Source organism: Cavia porcellus, unplaced genomic scaffold (genome assembly GCF_034190915.1).
Source record: "Cavia porcellus strain 051 isolate PalLab524CR breed Dunkin Hartley unplaced genomic scaffold, mCavPor4.1 scaffold_12, whole genome shotgun sequence".
Lineage (NCBI taxonomy): Eukaryota > Metazoa > Chordata > Mammalia > Rodentia > Caviidae > Cavia > Cavia porcellus.
The window spans coordinates 6,759,133-6,772,104 of NW_026947495.1; the positions used below are offsets into that span (position 1 = coordinate 6,759,133).

A 12,972-nucleotide genomic window follows, 5' to 3' on the forward strand; every position below is an offset into this window, starting at 1 on the left:
ATTTGTAGTATCACAGACAATAAAATAAAACAACCCAGATTAAAACCATTCGAATTAATGAGTGAAAACATTATATGGCTTCAAATCAGTGTGACTGGGAATCATGATTACCACGTACTCTTATGTATTCTTATTGTTTCTTACACTAGGGAAACTATTTGGTATTTATATATGTGAGTTTGATTTATTTCACTTATGAGTATGGTCTCAAGCTGCGTCCCATTTATTTATAAATGTCTCAATGTGATCATTCTTTATAGCTGAGTAGTGCTCCATAGTATAAAAATACCACAACTTTTTTATCCATTCCTCAGTTGATGGACACTTAGGTTGTTTCCAAGATCTGGCGATTACAAATTGTGCTGCTATAAACATGGGTGCACATATATCACTGTGGTATGATGCTTTCAGTTCTTCTGGGAATATGCCTAGAAGTGGAATAGCTGGGTCAAATGGGGCTTCCAGTCCCAGCTTTCTGAGAAATCTCCAGACTGACCTCCACAATGGTTGCACCAGTCTACACTCCCACCAGCAGTGCAGGAGAGTTCCTTTTTCCCCACAGCCTCTCCAGCATTTGTTGTTGGTGGTTTTCTTGATCCTGGCCATTCTTTCAGGAGTGAGATGAAATCTCAGTGTGGTTTTAATTTGCATTTCTCTAGTGACTAATGATGATGAACATTTTTTCATATATTTATTTGCCGTTTGCATTTCTTCATCTGCAAATTGTTTATTCATCTCAGATGCCCATTTTTGGATGGGGTCTTTGAATTTTGGGGGTGTGATTTTTTAAAATTCTTTGTATGTTTTAGACAGAAGTCCTTTGTCTGAGGGGCAGTTCACTAGGATTTTTTCCCAGTTGTAAGCAAAGTATTTTATATTCTACATTTTTACTTCTTTGCTCACCCCGAATTATAGGATTGCCCCTCCCATTCTTGATTGTTTTGTTCTGTTTGTGTCTTGGGCTGTGCTGGGCACTAAACTTATGGCCTTCTATGTGTGTGTGCTTGCCAAGTGCTGTACTGCTATGTTACATTCCCAGCTGAAGTGAATTTTTTGTCGTGATTATCATTTTTCAACTGTGAGAGCTTTGAATTTTTGTATTTTAGAACAGTTTTATTTTTGTATTTTGGATTCAGTGTGTATCATTGCTGGAAGATAATAGTAGTGTTTCCCTGCTAAGGGTTTCTTTTGGTGCCTGCATTGTGTCTTATTCTTGTGAAGTGTGTCACATCCTCCTCTACCCCTAGTTTTGTGGTCTAGCCCAGTGGTGGTGGACCCAGGGCACGGGTGCCTTCATAGTGGGCTCTTTATAGTACTGAAAGCTCTGGAAGCTTCACTGTTACTAGGCTTTCCTCACATGTTGCATGGTGCTTCTTCTCTGTGCCTATTTAAGGAAGAGGTACTAAAAACTGACAGGAAGTCTTGTATTTGTCTAAAATTTACCACCTGGTGAGCTTCCCTGAAGGGAAAAGCAGAAACTGGGTTTTTAAAGAATCCTCACTGGCCTTTCCTTTTGGGGTATACTTTTGGCCTGGGCCTATCTAGTGTCTAATAGAGGTAAGTGTAGTAAAGGAAGAGTTTGGGAGCTTAATACCTTCATTTCCCATATTTCTCTGCTAGGAGTGACTTCATCTGTGCGTTGTGCCCAAGCCTAGAGCTCTTAGGGGGACATCTTATAGGATCATGGGAGGTTGCTGCTGAATGGGTAGAGGGCCTAGTGGTTCTTCTTAATAGGCTTTTAGTAAATCCTCCTAATTGTGTTTCTCTCTCACATTTAGAACTACTTTCTATTTCTTTGTTTTTAAATTTTATTTAAAAGGAAAAAGAGGAAAAACAAAACAAAACAAAGTGGTGTAAGGGTACAAGTAATTCAGAACTACAAAAACAAAAACAAAAACAAAAAAAAAACAAAACAGTAAGAAATCACCAGTTAATAGATTACATATTATCATCTTAGAGATAGTTGCTCAAGTCACAGTATCAAAACATACAAAGTGGACATTCAAACAGTGAGACTGCAAACAGTTGTGTTCAATGATCCAAGCAAAAACATTAATATGGTCAGCTATTTATCACCCCTAAACACACTTACTGTTATGTCCTTTAGAGCACTTTTTTTCCCCCTCTCTTTTTTTCAACAAAATTTACACATTTTGGGTTTTATTACTCCTTAGTTCTTATTACTTTTTTTTTCCTTTGGGAGAGAATAAAGTCAAATATGGCAAAACAAAGCTGTCAGTCAAAACCAAGGATAGACATAGCACATGGTGTAAAAACAATACAAGGTTATCAACAGTGGTTACCATAATGTCTCTTGTTTTCTTAAAAAGAATTGTCTATCTCATTAGGTATTATAAAGTTGAATAAAACAGTAGAGAACAAGACCAATAAAACTTAAGCATTGTAAACATTACAGGACTTCCAAAGGAGACAATAGTCAAACCAGAATGGGCATCTTAGTGAATCTTATTGCCTTCAAAGTAGTTGCCTATACCCTCAAACTTGATACTACCATACAGAATGGAACAGAGTCTAATCAGTCAAAACAAGATCGTGGGAGTATTACAGGACTTCAAAACAAGTTAATAGGAAATCAAAAAAAGTTACTATTATATATCCTGCTAATTTTTTAAATTTTTCCCCTTAATTAAAAAAACCATAAAAAATAACTAAATAATTTTTTTAATGAATAAGGGAGAGATTGAGATAAAAGAGGACATAACAATATAACAATACAGGTCAAAGCATGACGGTTTCAGCAACCTAGTGGTTCACTACCAAATAACCCGACTTAATAGTAGTTACCATAGTGTCTGTCTTTTTCCTTGAAATATTTGAACAAAACTTCATATACTATAGCTTGAAATATTTCCATATCAAAAAGCCCAGAATAAAGCCTTTCCAATTAATAAGTGAAAACTTTATAAGGCTTCAAGGCCACATAATGGGGAATCATGATTACCACATGTTTTTATATATTTGAATCATTACTTACGTTAGGGAAACTATTCGGTATTCACACATGCGAGATTGATTTATTTCACTTATGAGTATGGTCTCAAGCAGTGCTCATTTATTGATAAATATCTCAATGTGATCCTTCTTTATAGCTGAGTAATACTCCATTGTATAGAAATACCACAACTTTTTTATCCATTCCTCAGTTGATGGACACTTGGGTTGTTTCCAAGATCTGGCGATTACAAATTGTGCTGCTATAAACATAGGTGCACATATATCACTGTGGTATGATGCTTTCAGTTCTTCTGGGAATATGCCTAGAAGTGGAATAGCTGGAATAAATGAGACTTCCAATCCCAGCTTTTTGAGAAATCTCCAGACTGACCTCCCACAAAGGTTGTATCAGTCTACACTCCCACCAACAGTGTAGGAGAGTTCCTTTTTCCCCACAGCCTCTCCAGCATTTGTTGTTGTTGCTTTTCTTGATCCTGGCCATTCTTCCAGGAGTGAGATGGTATCTCAGTGTGGTTTTAATTTTCATTTCTCTAATGACCAATGATGATGAACATTTTTTCATGTATTTATTTGCCATTTGTATTTCTTCATCTGAGAAGTGCGTATTCATCTCAGATGCCCATTTTTGGATTGGATCTTTGAATTTTGGGGGTCTGAGTTTTTAAATTCTTTATATGTTTTAGACAAGAGTCCTTTGTCTGAGAGGGAGTTCACTAAAATCTTTTCCCAGCTTGTGGGTTTTCTTTTCACTATGCTGGAGATTTCTTTTGACATGCAGAAACTTTTTAATAAGAAGTGATCCCAATTATTGATTCTGGGAAGTATTTCCTGTGCAGTTTGAGTCCTGGTCATGAATTCTCTACCTACTCCTATGTCTTCAAGGTTTCTACCCAATTTGTCTTCCAATAGATTTAGTGTTTCTGTTTTAATATTCAGATCTTTGACCCATTTAGATTTTAATTTAGTACATGGTGATAGACATGGGTCTAGCTTTAGTTTTCGGCAAGTGGAGAGCCAGTTTTTCCAGCACCAGCATCATTTATTAAAGAGACTGTCGTTCTTCCAGTGAACCTGCTTGGCTCCTTTATCAAAGATAAGGTGGTTGAGTCTGTTTGTAGTTGTGGTTGTATCTTCTAATCTATTCCATTGATCTTCAGCTCTGTTTTGATTCCAATACATGTTGATTTTACTACTGATGCTTTGTAGTAAAACTTCAAGTCAAGCATTGTGATGCCTCCTTCCTTGCCTTTGCTGGTTAGAATTGCCTTTGCTATTCTAGGTCTCTTCTGGTTCCAGATGAATTTTAGGAGTGATTTCTCTAGATCTGTAAGGTATGTTGATAGTATTTTTATTGGGATTGCATTGAATCTGTATAACAGTTTTGGGAGAATGGCCATTTTAACAATGTTTGTTCTTCCTATCCTCGAGCAAGAGATGTCTTTCCATTTTCTGAGATCATCTTCCGTTTCTTTTTTCAGTGTATTATAATTTTCCCTGTATAGGTCTTTCACTTCTTTCGTAAGAGTAATTCCTAAATATTTCATTTTTTTGCTTGCTAATGTTAAGAGTGTGGTTTCTCTTATTTCCCTCTCTGTGATTTTGTTGTTCGTGTATAGGAATATTATTTATTTCTGAGTATTGATTTTGTATCCAGATACATTACTGAATTTATTTATTGTGTCTAAGAGTCTTTCAATGGAGTTTAGGGGGTCTTCTATGTAGCGTATCATGTCATCTGCAAACAATGATAATTTAACTTCTTCTTTTCCTATCTTTACCCCTTTTATTTCTCTCTCTTGCCTAATTGCTCTGGCTAGTACTTCCAGTACTATATTAAATAGGAGTGGTGATAAAGGACATCCTTGTCTTGTGCCTGATTTTAAAGTAAAGGCTTTCAATTTTTGGCCATTTAGTATGATGCTGGCTGTTGGTTTGTCCTAAATGGCCTTTATTATATTGAGGTAAAGACCATCTATTCCAATTTTCTGTAAAGTTCTTATTATGAATGAATGTTGGACCTTATCGAAGGCTTTTTCTGCATCTATAGAAATGAGCCTGTGATTCTTACTTTTGCGTTTATTGATATGGTACATTACATTTATTGATTTACGTATGTTGAACCATCCTTGCATTCCTGGGATGAATCCCACTTGGTCATGGTGTATAATCTTCTTGATGATTTGCTGCATCCCATTTGCCAATATTTTATTGAGGATTTTTGCATCTATGTTCATTAGGGAGATCCGTCTATAGTTCTCTTTTTTAGTTGGGTCTTTCTCAGGTTTTGGTACTAGAGTAATATTTGCTTCCAGGAATGACTTAGGAAGGCTTGCTTCCCTTTCGATTTCATTGAATAGTTTGAGGAGTGTCAGCATTAGGTCTTCTTTGTATTTCTTGTAGAATTCTGCAGTGAATCCATCTGGGCCTGGGCTCTTCTTTGTAGGTAAGGACTTAATTACATTTTCAATTTCATCAACAGAGATTGGGTTATTCAACAGTTTTACATCCTCTTGATCTAGCTTTGGTACTTCATATGTTTCTAAGAATCTGTCTATTTCTTCTGTGTTATCAAACCTTTGGGAGTAGAGGTTTTCGAAATAGGTGTTGATGATCTTCTGTATTTCTATTGGGTCTGTAGTGATTTCACCTTTTTCATTTCTTATTGCATGAATTTGAGCTTTTTCTTCTTCCCTTTTTTAAATAAGGTTGGCTAGGGGCTTATCGATTTTATTTATTCTTTCAAAGAACCAACTCTTTGATTCGTTGATTCTTTGGATTGTTTTCTTAGTCTCTATTGCATTGATTTCTGCTCTGATTTTTATAAAAAATTCCCTGTCTTCTTTTTGCTTTGGGCTTGACTTGCTCTTCTTTTTCTAGCTGTTTGAGGTGTAGCATCAAGTTATTTATTTGTATTCATTCTGTTTTCCTGATGTGGGAACTCAGTGCAATAAATTTTCCTCTGAGGACGGCTTTCATTGCATTCCCCAAATTCCGGTAAGTTGTATCTGCATTTTCATTTTCTTTTAGGTATTGTTTAGTTTCTTCTTTAATTTCTTTTGTGACCCACTGATTACTCAAGAGTGTGTTATTCAGTTTCCATGTGTTTGCGAGAATTTTGCTATGTCTTTTATCATTAATTTCTAATTTCAAAGTGCTATGATCTGATAACATGTAAGGTGGATTTCAACTCTTTTGCATTTGTTTAAATATGTTCTGTGAGCTAATATATGGTCTATTTTAGAGAATGATCCATGTACTGCTGAGAAGAATGTGTATTCTGATGTTGTTGTGTGGAACACTCTGTATATGTCTATCAAGTCCATTTATTCACAGGTGTGCTTCAGTTCTGTTATTTCTTTGTTGCTTTTCTGTCTGGTTGATCTGTCCCTTGGTGTCAATGGCATATTAACGTCTCCTGTTACAATTGTGTTACTGATAATTTGAGTTTTCATTTCTGTTAATAGTTGTTTTATATAACTGGGTGCTCTGGAGTTTGGTGCATATATATTTAAGATAGTTATCTCTTCCTCTTGGAGTTTTCCCCTAACGAGTATGTAGTGACCTTCTTTGTCCTTTATGGTCATTGTTGGTTTAAAGTTCATGTTGTCTGCAAACAGAATGGCTCCTGCTTTTTTTGGGTTCCTGCTGCATGAAGTATTGTTTTCCATCCTTTGACTTTCACTCTGTGAATATCCTTCTGGGTTAGATGGGTTTCCTGTAAACAGCATATGGTTGGATTTTGTTTCTTGATCCATTCTGCCAGTTGTTTCTTTTGATTGGTGCATTGAGACCATTTACATTAATGATTATTACTGTTAAATGCTGGTTTTTTGTTGACATGTTATCTCTCTGTTGTTGCATCTTTATCTTTCTGTTCTGTTTTGTTATCTGCTTTGCTTAGTGGTTTTTTCCTTTGTGTATCTAAACTGTCTTTCAACATTTTTTGCAATGTTGGTTTGGTGTTCATGAAGTTCTTCAGCTGTTTTTTGTCATGGAGTATTATATTTCACCATCAATTTTGAATGATAGTTTTGCAGGATACATCAGTCTAGGTTTGAAATCATTTTGCTTTAGGATCTGGAATACTTCACTCCATGCTCTTCTTGACTTTATTGTTTGTGATGAGAAGTCTGCTGTGATTCTGATAGGTTTTCCTTTATAAGTGATCTGTCTTTTCTCTCTGACTGCTTTTAATAATCTATTCTTGTGTTGGATTTCTGGGATGGTGATTATTATATGTCTGGGTGTAGTTTTATTTTGGTAAGACTATTTGGAGTTCTATATGCTTCTCTGATCCTGATGTCGGTTTCTGATCTCATGCTTGGGAAATTTTTAGCTATTACTTCTCTAAATATCCTCTTGACATCCTTTATGTTGTCTCCTTCTTTTTCATTAATCCCTATCATTCTTATGTTATTCTTCTTTGCATCGTGTTGCAGTTTTTGAATTGTTGTTTCCTGATTCCTTGTTATTTTTAAAAGATCTTTCCTGTTCACTAGCTGCAATCCTGTCTTCAAGTTCTGAAATTCTATCTTCACTTTCATTGAGGCGGTTTTTACAATTTTCAGTGGAGTTTTTTATTTCCTGTATATCTCTGTGCATCTGCATTATGTATTCTGTTTGTTTCTTATATTGCTCATCTAGGGATTCTATCTTTTTGTTTAGTTCCTCCAATTTTTTAACTGTGTTTTCTTTAGATGTATTCAGAATCTCTTTCATTTCTTGTATTATTTTTTCTTTTACCTGGGAGATTATTTCGAGTTTGATTTCCTTTAAAGCTTCCTGGAGTTGCTTGTTAATTTCAGTAGCTATTGTGTCTGATATTTGAGGTGAATGGCATATATTTTCGTCTATATACATTGCTCCTAGGGTTTCTTGAGATGGGCTGGAGGTTTGAGGTTGTGATTTGGTCTCTCATTTTGTCATTTTCCTATGTTTCTGTGTTTCACGTGTTATTTGAAAGCTTCCTCAAGGTCTTTTGGAAATCCCCTTCTGTGTTCGCAGCTCCTGAGACTCTGGCACCCCGTTACCCCAAGCCACTGAGCCTGTAGAACCAATGGCCCTCTTCTGCCTGTTTAGAACTCCGTAGTTCCAGATAAGCTGGGCTTCAGGGACACTGTTCGCCAACCTGCTTGTTGCAAGCTCCACAGTTCTCCAAGCACAGCCGGGATAGGGAGGCGGATGTAGATGCCTCAAACCCTCTTATCCAGTTCACTGCACCCCGAAGCCTGGAGGGTCCCGAACAGTCTGGGCTTTGGGCAGAGTGCACTCAGCACTTACCACAGGCCGTCGGGCCTCTGGAACCTGCGATGCTCCCCTGCTTGCTGAGATATCCACAGTCCTCTAGACACATGGGGAGGTGGATGCAGGTGCCCCTGATTCGCCCAGCCCCTCCTCTGCACACCAATGGAAGAGTCCCAAGTAGGCTGGGCTCCGGGGATAGCGTGTGTCCGCCTACTTGCTGAAAGCTCCACAGTACTCCAAGCACAGCCGGAATGGGGAGGCGGATGTAGATGCCTCAAACCCACTTATCCACTTCACTGCACCTGGAAGCCTGGAGGGTCCCGAATAGTCTGGGCTTTGGGCAGAATGCACTGAGCAATTACCACAGGCCGCGGGGCCTCTGGAGCCCGCGATGCTCCCCTGCTTGCTGAGATATCCACAGTCCTTCAGACACACGGGGAGGCGGATACAGGCGCCTCAGATCTGCTACTTTCTACTTTTAGTTTTGGTATCTTTCCACAGTTCTGTGGCAGGAGTTAACTTGGTGTGTTTTTGCTTCTGTTTAGCATATCACAAAGCAAAAGTGGCCAAATCTGAGGTTGGTTGCCACTTGTCTTTGAATGTGAGCATTTCGTGTATTTTGTATCTGCTGTCACTCTCTTTGCTTTTATGGTGTAGTATCTTGCTTTAATATTGACTTTCATTTTAGTTGCATTTCAGGAGAAATTAGAGTTAGCTATTGTGTTTTGTATAAATCATCAGTAACCTGGGAAATAGCGAAGCTATTCCTGCCATATCTTTTGTCCTGGACCTACATTTTATTTTCACCACGGGGTCTTCAACCTTTGAAAATAACTTTCTTGTGAATTATACTGTTTAATGACAAGAAATAGGGATTTTTTTTGGTCTTTTTCCTTTTTAATTGGTACCAGGGATCAAACTCATGAGTACACACTTGCAAGACAGGCGCTTATGCCGCTGAGCTAAACCCCCAGCCCGAGAAATAGGGATTCTTTAGAGACATTTGGAAAGATTGGTGTTTAACAATCTGTCTTTTTTCCCTCCTGTCTTGGGTAACCACAGGCAGGGCAGACTTGCAGGATCTAAAACCACTGTGAGGCTGTGGCAGTGAGGCTGAGGAGAAGTAGAATAAAAGATAGTGTTCCTTGCCTTTGCTTTGTTGTCAGGGAAGGTTTAGGGTATGTTGGAGGAGGCTGGCTGGGACAGCTGGAAGGAAAGTTTAGCTGCAGTCCCATCTCAGTGAGATGGGTCATTTAAGGAGTAGGTGATTGCAGCGGCTTATTTCAGGGCTTGTTGTTCTTAGTGTATCTTAATTATTCTGCCTAACATGGACGGTTCAGGTTGTGTCACATGTTGCTTAGGATTGGACCCAGAGGCCAGGTCAGGTTGCTGCTGAGGCAAATTGTGTCCTATTTAGTGGGGATACCACAAGTTAATTACTGTCTTGTTGCTGGAACAGAATACCTTGACACCTACAGTTTTAAAGAGGAAAGATCTATTGTATTGTAGCTCACAGTTTGCAGAGATTTGAGTCCAGAGTTGGCTTTGTCTAAGGCAAGGCAGCATAGCAGGCAACATGTCAGAAGAGAAGCAGTTTGTGGCATTGCAGGCAGGAAACAGCATATGCTTAGGGCCAGAGGAGGAGATATATGTGTAATAGTCTCCAGGACGTGTCCCACAGGGACCCACCTCTTCCTCCTGGCATCATACCTAGTTATAAACCCATTGTGAACTAATCCAGTATCACATACCTATAATCCAGTCACCTCCCAAAAGCTGCCACCAATGAGCACGTGAGGCTTTGGGAGGACATCTAGATAGAAACCATAACATACCACTATGGAGAATGACCAGGGAGGTCGGTGGACACAATGCACACATATCTTTACTCCTGCTTCTGTCCTGTGTGTGCCGGGGCTGAGCAGAGTGAAGACTCCATTAATGCCTTAGGATACATGTGGGATTTTGTGTCCTCTTGGCTTGAGTATAAGTGCCTGCTCAGCAAGTTCAAGTGACCAAAGTCAGTGCATTGTTAGTATGGGAGTCCACACTTTATTTCCCTAAGGCTGCTTCTTTCCGGAAGTTGAGGTTAGTTTTTGACCCTTTCTCTGTACTACTACATAAGTTCTTAGAATTCTTTTTTTTTTTCCTTTGAGAGGGCGTCTTGCTGTTGGCCTTGACTATGTAGCCTAGGCTGGCCTTCAATTCACAGCAGTCCTGCCTCAGCCTCCTAAGTGCAGGGATTATACTTGTTCACCACCATGCCAACCTGGTATTTTCCTTTTTTTAAAAAAAAGAAACTGTTGGAGCTGGGGATTTAGCTCAGTGGCATAAGTGCCTGCCTTGTAAGCACACAGTTGGGAACTTGATCTCCAGTACAAAAAAAAAAAAAAAAAAAGGAAACTGTTATCTGGGCATAGTGGTGCACACCAGTAATCCCAGCACACTTGGGAAACTGAGACAGGAGGATTGTTGTGAGGTCAAGACCAGGCTGGGCTACAGAGTGAGCTCAAGGCCAACCTGAACTGAATAGTGAGACCCTGTCTCAAAAAGACCAAGACAAACAAAAAAGAAAGAAAAGAAACTTTCCCTGGTATGGTGGCTTGAAGCAGCATTCTGAAGGCCAGGGAGGAGGATCCTCCTGAGTTCCAGGACAGCCTGTGCTATACAGTATGTTCAGGGTCTAAACTATATAGCGAGATCCTGTCTCAAAGCAAGCCAACCTACAAAATAGAGGGAAAGAAGGAAAATCTTAACTGTTGAGGTCTATGTCTAGACCCCCAACTCCCCCAAAAGGGTGCATGGCAAAGGCTCAAAGGAGTGAGACACGCGGCTTGGTCTTTAGAGGTGCAGGAGGAGTGAGATCCTTGGCAGAGCTTGTAACTCTGCTAGCCGGCTGGCCAACTGATGAAAAGCAGCCTGTTTTTAATCAGAACAAACAAGGAGTTGAGTGGTCAATGGAGGAAACCTAGGCAGGATCTTGGGAGGGGTTCAGGGTCCCCTCAGAGCAACAGAGATGCTAATTAAGAGAAACTATCCCCAAAAAGTCTCTAGGTGGCCTCAGCTGTGGCCTATTTTGCCCCCTGAGGTGTCTCCTCAGTTTCAATTGAATCATACGTGGGCCACGTCACATCCCTGCATTTACATTCAGCTTCAACACTCTCCAACACTTAACATCTTATCTCTTACGATTAACTCAGTAACTATTTTAATTTTTTAATAAAGGGATATTACGTAAAATCAGTGTTCCAGCTTTTTCTTTTAACCTCTTCCCATGCCCTCAGTTGTGAAATCACACAGTCTGTAGCATGTAGGTATCTGTCTTATTTTTATCTATCTGTCTGTCTGTCTATCTGTCTATCTTGCAGTGCTGGGGATGGAACTCAGAGTTTACTATATGTTAAGCAACTGCTGTACCACTAGCCACATTCCCAGCACCCTGTTTTAATAATTTTATACTCAGGATGCCATTCAATCTCATAGCTTCTAATGAATCATAGTTATTTGAATCGATATGTCACAATTTGTCCATTAGGTGGCCTTTATTAAATTGGTTGGCTGTAAAAATGAAAAAAAAAAAAAACTTTTTTTCTAAAGGGATTCCTGAAAGCAAAAATATATTTTGTTTATTTATTTTTTATTTTAAAGAGAATAAGACCTACCAATAAAACAGAATAAAGCCAATCAAAACAAAGTAGTGAAAGTGGTACAAAACTGCAAAACAGGGTGATAGGAAATCAATAATGGTACCATAGTGTATTTCATTATGTTCACAATAATTATTATACTATCAGACATAGTAAAGTCAAATAAAACAATAAACCAAGTCAAAACAATATTGAATAAAATCAATAAGTAAGAACAAAACAAAATAGCAAGAACAGTATTGGATTTCAAAAACAATACAGAAGGAAATCCTCCATTTTTGCTGTGCTATATTCTGCTATCCTCCCAGTAGATTCTCAGACCACCAGTCCCAGACCTACAAACTCAATCAAATAACATAAGCATTTAGTTGTTTTTAAACTCAGTTGCTATCAACTCAGCCTGTCTTCCAAACCAGCCATTTGCTTATGGGAGGGTAGTGAAAGAGTTTTCAGCTTGGTGAAAGAGAGAATATAAAGTATAAAATAGCCTTTATTCCAAGGATGTGGAGAGAACTCCATGACCGCAGGCAGCCTGGCTTTCTCTGGCCAGAACGTGGGCCATGGGATATACATAAAACCTCTGACCAGAGTGGTGCTTAGGATGGGCATTGATGATTCACAAGGAGCTGATTGGAGTTTTCTTCATGCGCAAGCAGGAGGAGGAGTTGCAGTTAAGGCCGAGGAAGAAGCAGGAAGTGGTAGGCATTCCCTTTTTGGTCTTCTGCCACATTAGACCCACTGCCATAATTTCTACTAAGGTAAGAACATTTCATTTCCGACTTTGATTGTTAGGAAAAGGGTGAAGTTTCTCTCTTACTATTTCCTGCTGAAAGGGGGTGCCATATTGGGGTTTAGGAAGGTTGATGGGATGAGGGTTGATGCCCATGTAGAAGCTGGTGCCACGTGTTTTAGCCAGGACAACTTTATCATTGGTGAATGCCACATCTTAGACTGGAAAAAACAAAGAGACAAGGTGCTATGAGGAGGCAGGCCACTACCATATTTAAGGACCCAGGGGAGGTAGAAGGAAAGGTTCTTTGATTTAAATCTGCTGTTCCATCAGCACTACAGTGAGGTAAAATTCTGAAAAATAAGTGTGGGGTTA

The 12,972-nt window shown here is 38.9% G+C and overlaps 1 protein-coding gene across 6 annotated transcripts in view; it reads left to right on the forward strand.

Annotated features, from left to right (window-relative positions):
* The window catches only part of Plekhb2 (pleckstrin homology domain containing B2), a 102,119-nt gene that overhangs the window by 36,023 nt on the left and 53,124 nt on the right, over positions 1-12,972 (forward strand). Inside the window, exon 1 of one of the 6 annotated variants that reach the window (XM_013142462.3) lies at positions 12,524-12,625. The exons of the other annotated variants lie outside the window; for them this stretch is intronic. The gene's annotated coding sequence lies outside the window, so the exon portion shown is untranslated. Of the gene's footprint in view, positions 1-12,523; positions 12,626-12,972 lie in introns of those variants that run through there. 6 annotated transcript variants of the gene reach the window in all.